The 8,226-nt window shown below is 41.0% G+C and overlaps 1 protein-coding gene across 1 annotated transcript in view; it reads right to left on the reverse strand.

Annotated features, from left to right (window-relative positions):
• Positions 1 to 6,974, reverse strand: part of TMEM51 (transmembrane protein 51) — a 39,898-nt gene extending 32,924 nt beyond the window's left edge. Inside the window, exon 1 of the mRNA XM_075189908.1 lies at positions 6,862 to 6,974. The gene's annotated coding sequence lies outside the window, so the exon portion shown is untranslated. The remainder of the gene's footprint in view (positions 1 to 6,861) is intronic.
• Between the last annotated feature and the right edge of the window lie 1,252 nt (positions 6,975 to 8,226).

The following is an 8,226-nucleotide window of genomic DNA, read 5'->3' on the forward strand; positions in this document are numbered from 1 at the left end:
TCTGTACAAGTACATCTCTCCCCACTCCGGGGTCATCGTGCATTGTACAGAGGACACAAATACCCCTCTAGAAAGGGGGGAGCCCCAAAGTATCAGTCTGGCTTGAATGTTTATAATGAGTCACCTTGTATATTATAAAGTATGTTAGTGCTTTGTATATCAAGTTGTGCTTTAGGATAGTGTACCTAAAAGGTTTGCTGCAGCACACGCAAGCGTTTTTTAGTGCAATGCAAACTGTGGAGGTCAATTATGAAACACAGTGCAAGACACCAGGGTTTCAAGCCCGTGTACCCCAGCACATGTCGAGTGCTTAAAGCATTGTTTTAGACTGGGCACAATGCGCCTTGAAATTATCTTGTCAATTTGAAGTGCAGGATGTGTGCCGAATATAGGATAGGTTCAAGGCCTTATGTGGAGCCCCCTCCAGAGAGGGAAAAACCAGCCCTCCCCTTTCACATTTCAATAAACTAGTTCAGCAAATTGAAATCTAATCTTGTTTTCGCATGGTTTTAGCAAGTCCCTATGGCATACATCGCAAGGAATGTCCCTTCATACCACCAGACTCCTGCCATCAGTTGGTGGAAACGTCTGGTCCTCCAAACATCTTGTTCTGCACTCTACTTTTTTCACTTCGTGAACGAGGCCCCGTCTTTCTATAAGAAATACTATAAAAGAAAGTGGTTGCCCACTTTGACAGACAATGCCCCATAGTAGACCCCGCCAGCCCCTTACCCGACACCAGGGTGCTGATTGTACCACGACCAATACCTCCATCAAGTCCCCTTCAACAGAGCTGGACTGGACGGTCTTTACTACCCCCTTGGTGGAGATGTGAGGCTTTGGGAGGTATCCCCAGTGACAAAGTTTACGGCTTCACAAATACAGTAAGATTTTGGAACACATTGAAAATATATTGTACCGTGTGTTCATCCTTCAAAGTTTTACTGGACTCAGGATAGTGGACAACAAAGTCAAACTAGGACCTCCCAACTCGACCTCCCAACTCGTACTGGTGGTCCTCGTTCAACTCAGAGATACACTGGATGTAAAGGACGGGGTTTTAAATACAGAAGATTTAGAAAGTAGGAAGGGTCAGTGCATCACTTCAGAGAAGACAGAGATATGAATGTATTATTACAGTTACTACACAGGAAGGACAGTACGTCTGTGTAATGCCACGACTGCCCAAAACCATGACTGAACTTCCTGACTGAACTTTTTTCCTCCAGCTTGTTTTTGCTTTCAAAGATTCTATTATTGTGCAAAAGGAATCAGTCACCGTCCTCCTTACACCTGGGTCCCCTCCGTGTACAGTTCCACTTTCATTTCTGCAGCACCATAGTCAGCATAACCGTCCCAAAAGATAATACTGGACTAAATGGGCACTTACTATGTTTTACCCCATTTTAGCAGATCTGGGTTTCTTTCCAGACAGTGTAGAGAAAAAAAATAAAAAATGTAAAAAATAATAAGAACGCCAAAAAAACAAAAAACAAAAAAACACGCAACAACCTAAAAACATAAATTTTTTCATCCTCCTCTAACCATGATTGAGCTTTACAGGTAAAAACTGGCCCACAATATAAGAGAGTGCGCGCTGGAGCTCACAACATCCAAAGAGAAAAGTAGAACAGAAGCCAATACTGCGGCTTAGTGGTTATCACTTCTGCCTTACATCACTGAGGTCATGAGTTCAATTCCCGACCATGGCCTTATCTGTGTGGAGTTTGTATGTTCTCTCCGTGTTTGCGTGGGTTTCCTCCCACACTCCAAAATCATACTAGTAGGTTAATTGGCTGCTATTAAAGTGTGTGTGTGTGGGAATTTGGACTGTAAGCTCCAATGGGGACTAATGTGAGTGAGTTCTCTGTACAGCGCTGCGGAATCAGTGGTGCTATATAAATAAATTATGATGATGATATTTATCATACAAGTCATTTGTTCCAGAACTATTTGCACTGCCGGCTGAACTGTTCTGTTTCTGCTCAGTTACACAGAGCACCAGACATAAGATGGCATACTAGTACTACATTAAGGATGTCTCCCATTACCAAAGCTATGGGGAGGGGTTTGAAGGGAACTTTTTTTTTTTTTAAATAAAGTTGTTTTCCTTTTTGATAAATGGGACCACAACAACATGAGGTTTTGAAACTACATACGTGGATTTCTGACGGCCACTTCATAGAACCTCTGAACCCCAAAACTGAAGTCTTAAGGTAATGAAGGTAGAATACGTTCAGTGTTATCAAGACATTCTACTGCAGCTCTGTTAAAAAGTAAGGTATTCTCTCCTCGCTCCCTTACAGACAGTCGATGCCCCTCCCCCACAGCCGATGCTGCTCCCCCACCGCTTTAAGACAGCAGCTTAATGGGATCGGATTCAAATAAATAGGCAGAGACTGTAAGCACCTGAGTCACTGTGACATCGCTGGGCAACATTTGCCTATTTTGGGACCTAGGAGGTGGAAGTGCCAGGGGCATATTGACGCGTTTCACATCATCATGGCCCCACCCCCTCACTGTGCAATGCAGATATTTGATGCATTACACTGCAGGAGATGGGGCCATGATGGTAATTTGTGTGCGGGATACGGGAGAACTCCCCCATTCCGGGAGAGTAGATAAGCATGTTTCTGTCTGTGTACAAATCCACAACCCACACAGTACATTTTGGTTCAACAAGTCTATCAAGCTGTCACTCATAAGCTGCCTGCTCAGTTACAGTTGCAATCTATTGCAAGGAGGTGAAAGAGTTTAGTGAACATATTTAAGTACAGTTAATTATTTTATGTTATTCAGCTCAGTAGTACACAGCCTTTGATGTATAGAGGAGAAGGAGGTACATTATCTGTCAGACAATGTCGGCGCACACCGCAATCATCCGACGGCATCTTCTATTCAAAATCTGACGACAGAATAGCAATTTGCAGCCAGTTAGGTCTAAAACTGGACCAATCAGAACATGTACAGGGGCTTTAAAAATGCACATATACAAGGAAAAACTCTTACAAAAGGTAAACAAACTCATGTTTGTAAGTCCCCTAGACTGAAAGTAATCCTACTGATGGATAAGATGCCTAATATTAATGTCTAACAACCATGTCTTTCACTTTGTTTCCTCCAAGATCATTTAAAACCGGACGATTGATCACCACTTTTGTCATTTACGATTCGTCATCTACTTTCTGAAAGTCCTGAGTAGACAGATATTCTGTTTACGGAGGGTAAACAGAGCACTTTGTATAAAGAGAGACACTCTTGTAGCTGGGAGCCATAAAAACAATGTTAACTACAACCAAAACCAGCAACCAAATATAACAACGCAGAAGGACTTAAATAGAACAGGAGCTAAAATTACAAATTTTATAGCATTTATAGACATATGTAAAAATTGTAATCACTGGGGCAGATTCAATTCAATGCAAGGCGATGTGTGACTGTTTGCAGTATACATTAGTCATATTCAATCAAAGAGACTGTAGTTATTATATATGTTGTTTAGATTGGTTTTTTTGCACAAGCGGGCTGATGTTTACTATTTTATTGTTGTATCTACGTTGTGAATCTACTAGTTTTCGCTGACCACAAAGCCTTTAGTTTTCACTATGCTGCAAACCAACACGTACCTGTATTATCAATATTTGGATCACACGGCTTCTACAGCAGAGGCAGTCTGAGACCGTTTGATTACATGAACAGCACAATAGGGCAACACTCTCGCAGGGAACACAGTGGTCTCCAAAACAATAAGAGAAGAATAGTGAGATGCTGTTTCAGTCTTGTAACATTATATTTCCCATTGACATACAGCTACATGCATGCAAACTAGGGTCTTCTAAAAGACCCATCTGTAATAGATTCTTGTCATTTATTTGATGTAAACACAAAAAACAAAACAAAGCACAGTCAGGCTAGTAGAATCTCTGTTTGCTTCTTCGGGATGCTATTAATGTTTCATAGTTCTGCAGGTTATGGACACCCACCCATCACTTTCATATAACGATGTGTATGTGTGTGTGCGCGCGCGCGCCATACTGGACTCCTCTCCAGAGAGATTTTGAAAAGGCAAAGTTGTTCAGAACAGAAAAAAGTTGTGATAATCAAAAATAGTGAAAACCACAACAATAAGAGAGCACCAGGCAACATAGCAAAAATAAACAAAATGTCAAATCTCTCTTATCCAAATATTTACAGAAATATTTTTAAATATTATTGGAAGATTTTATATTTGTAAAAAAAAAAAAAAAAAAAAAAAGGCAAAAAACAAAACAAAATGTTTTTTGTTTATTTAAGTCAATGGTCCTTTAACAAAAATATTTGTAGTTCTGCTAACAGCGGTATCACACAAATGCCATTTCTAGGAGGCTGCACAAAAGTAGATGTCGTTGAACTTTGCAACTTGGCATTATCCTTCTCCTTTATTTATACAGTACCAGCGTATTTCACAAGGCTGCACAATCAGATAACTTAATTTAGAGACACCATTCCCCACCCACTCCCTTAGTTTCACCTACTGGCTATGTCCTCGAGGGCAGAAACCCACACAAACATGGGGAGAACACACAAACTGCACACAGAGAGCGCGCAACCAAACCTAGGCAGCGATGCTAGCCACTGTGCCACCATGCCTTGCATCTCCTTGATGTATTGGCTACGGTTATAATTGCCGTCTAAATAATAAACCGTACAGATGGCTACATATCTTTAAAGAAAGCAGAAGACATTTAGGAATTTGGACAAGGGTTGATAGGGGAGAAACATGGCACAGCGGATGAATGACAACAGCTACAGACGCAGAGCAACAAAGCTTTACAAATATAGTGCAGCAGCAATTTTCATTAAGGTGCCCCAGAATTAGAAAGTTTCTTAAAGTGTGCCCATCGCCATCGCACCATAGTGGAAGGTATATTGAGGGTTGAACCAATATCCATAAGAAAACAGCCCAAAAACCCACCTCACCAATACAAGAGTGCCTCAGTGATTGTTCATAGATTTCAACAACATTTTGACTTGTCAATTTTAATTTTCTTACATGATGGAATAGTCATCCAGGAACTCTGATCACTGATTAAAACAATACTCTCCAATTTCAACAGAAAAACAAAAAAAAAAAACACAGAACTAGAAAACAATAATTTTGTGTCACCCTTTTGCCAAAATGCACTTAAATAATCCGTACGGTAATCAGCTGTCTTCAGAGCACACATAACTAATTGTCTGGAGTCTACCTGTGCACAATTTAAGTCATACTTGCCAACTTTGGAGATCTCCTATCCGGAAGATCTTCAAAGCAGCTTCCTCTTGCGGCGTGGCCAAGGAGATTGCGTCATCCTGGTCATGCCACCTGTCAAAGTATACCAATGTTGGCCAATTACAGCAGGGAACAGGGCCAGGATGCCGCAAAATAGCCCCGCCCCTACTTCACCAACGAAGAGGACAGGAAGTGGGAGGTTGCCCTGCTCCCCCGGGAGTCTGGAAGAACGCCCAAAAATTCGGGAGTCTCCTGGTCATTCCGGGAAAGTAGGTAATTATGATGTAGGCTTTTTAACTGATTTTAAAAACAAACACCTTTCTACAAAAGGCCCCACAGTTGATGGATTCATTTTCAAAAAAGAGCTTCACCATGAAGATCAAAGAATATACAAAGAAAATCTGAGAAAAGCATAAATATGAAGGACATAAGATTTGCAAAGACAGAAACAATTTGTTTCAGGTAATCCGTGTGAGAAGATAATTTGCTCCTTCACCCTCCTGGTGACACTAGTTACATCAGAAATACAATCACCGATTTATTTATTTTTATACCTGTTGCTGTAAGGAAGGTATTGTTTATTAATCTTTATATAGCGCCAATATATTACACATCAAAATTCAGAATATGTTGAATATTTCACCCAATTGAGCTTATAATCTATATTCCTTACCACACAGGCTGGAAATGGGGTTGAATTGTCAGAAGCCAACTAACCTATCAATAGGCCTTTGGAGGGTGTATAGAGACCAGAGCACTTGGAGGAAACCCACACAGACACGGAGAGAACATACAAAGGACACACAGATTGTGCCCTGTTCAGAATCAAACCCACGTCCCGAGTGCACCGAGGCAACAATGCTAACCACTGTGCTACAAGTGAGATATAGATATATATCTCATCACCATTTATTTATATAGTACCACTGATTCTGCAGCGCTGTACAGAGAACTCACATCTGTCCCTTTGGAGCTTACAGTCTAAATTCCCTAACACACACAAAATATACATTCTATCCTATCTTTTTCAATGAGCACGACCAAATCACGTTTCTTTAATCACTCACATAAGCACAGGCTATAGTACTGCTGCTTATTAGGTCTGTATGCTCAGCAAACACTTTTCAACATCACTCCTTCTGTAAAGTATTGCGTTCCACTAAATACCCAAAACCAGCGCTAGTGATTAGAACCAGCCAACCATGACTGCACACCCCAGCAGGCGCAGCATATATCAGACACTGTACAGTACAGCAATAAAACAAAGTTAGAGGTACGTGGCTGACTCTGCGTCTGGCTTTGTCTTTCAGTACAAGCTACTAGAGTCTGAATCTGTACGGAAGATCACCAGAATCTAATAATGACTCTGAACTTGAGACTATAGAGTCCCAGCCCTGCTGGGGAAGGGGATCTATGATCCCTCTACCTGGGGATTCAGAACATTGTAACAGGAAATAAAGCCACATTGTAACTAGCTTGCTCCCCTCTCCATGTTGTGGGCTGGTGCCCTGAGTGTCATTCTGCATTAGGGTAGGTCAGTATATTCTGTATTTCCAAGCTCCCTAGCCAGGTGCTACTAAGCCTTTTGGGGGTATCAGCCTTACACCCACCTTATCCAGGGCAGATCAGCGTTTGAGGATCCCCAATCCTATCTCACCAGGAAGCACATGGGAACGTCCTGAATGCAGCAAGTAAAAGTAAAGTACAGGATGACTATGAAGGTGTACTGAGCACACCCCCCACCCCCAGTCTCAGGAACTGGGAGGAAACCTACCGGCACCTCCTGGGTCCTAAAACTCACCACATGCAAAACCTGACTCAACCCAAGGAACTTCCTTCATGGATTAATATATAGATAATGTTCACCTCCCAGATATCAGCAATACTGCAGTAGCAAGTTACTGCCACTATTTATTTCGTTTTTTTCACCATGTCATTTAGACTAAATTTCGGTGATTTGCTAAAATAATGTGCACATTTATACTATCTAACGACTAAACCTTCAATAAAAGTTTTCTTTATGTTTTATGAACCCCTTGTATTTAAAAGTCGAGTAGCTCTAAAAGATAAATAATGTAGAACAATAGATTGTATATAACGTGCATGCATTTGGATCCTTGTAGAAGTCACCATGCAGATGCTGCTATGTCTGATTAATGATTGTTTTGCAAACATATTAATCCATTTCTGGACTCATGGCTTGTCAGCTGTAGTGTGGGGGAGAAAAGTGGAAACACAAAATGTTTTGGCTATCTGGTCATGGTAGTGTATAGGTACAATAATATATAATGTTTTATTTTTACGTTAAAACTGTTTAATTGTTGTTACCTAGTTTGTGCAACAGCATCTTTTTTTTATAGATAAATATCATTTTTTATTGATTTCTTACAGAAGATTGCATTCTCCTTAATAATGAATTGATGTTTTTTTTTTCCTGTGCTGCAAAACAATATGGAAGTACCAGGGCTGGGCCTGCGCTAGAGACCAGCCTGATGTATTTATAGTGACTTAGGCTTTTTTCAACTTTATTTTTTATCGGTGATTTTTCTCTTCATCTGACGGGGACTGAGTCACTGCCCGGACTGCATTCTGGTGACAGAAAGTCTGCCAGCAAATCCGATTTAAAAACAGAGCCTTTGGGGCACATTTATCAATGTTCTCATAAAGTGAAAAATAGTTTTCAATCTTTATCGCATTGATAAGGATTGAACTATTTCTCAAATTTATGAAGAACGCAACACAGGAACAGGAGTTCCGATAAACTGCTATTTCTGTGATAAAAAAAAATACTTACCCCGCCTCTTCGGAATGCGCTGTCTCCGGATCTCCTCCTTGTCTTCTTCGTTCCTCTTCATACTGCAATTGCGCATCTGCAGTTCGAAGACCTGGGCATGAACACAAAGATCTCCGCTCTGTGTCTGCAACTATAGTTGCAGAGAGAGCGCGGTGACTGACAGGGAGGGATCATATGAGCC

The sequence above is a fragment of the Mixophyes fleayi genome, chromosome 11 (genome assembly GCF_038048845.1).
Source record: "Mixophyes fleayi isolate aMixFle1 chromosome 11, aMixFle1.hap1, whole genome shotgun sequence".
Lineage (NCBI taxonomy): Eukaryota > Metazoa > Chordata > Amphibia > Anura > Limnodynastidae > Mixophyes > Mixophyes fleayi.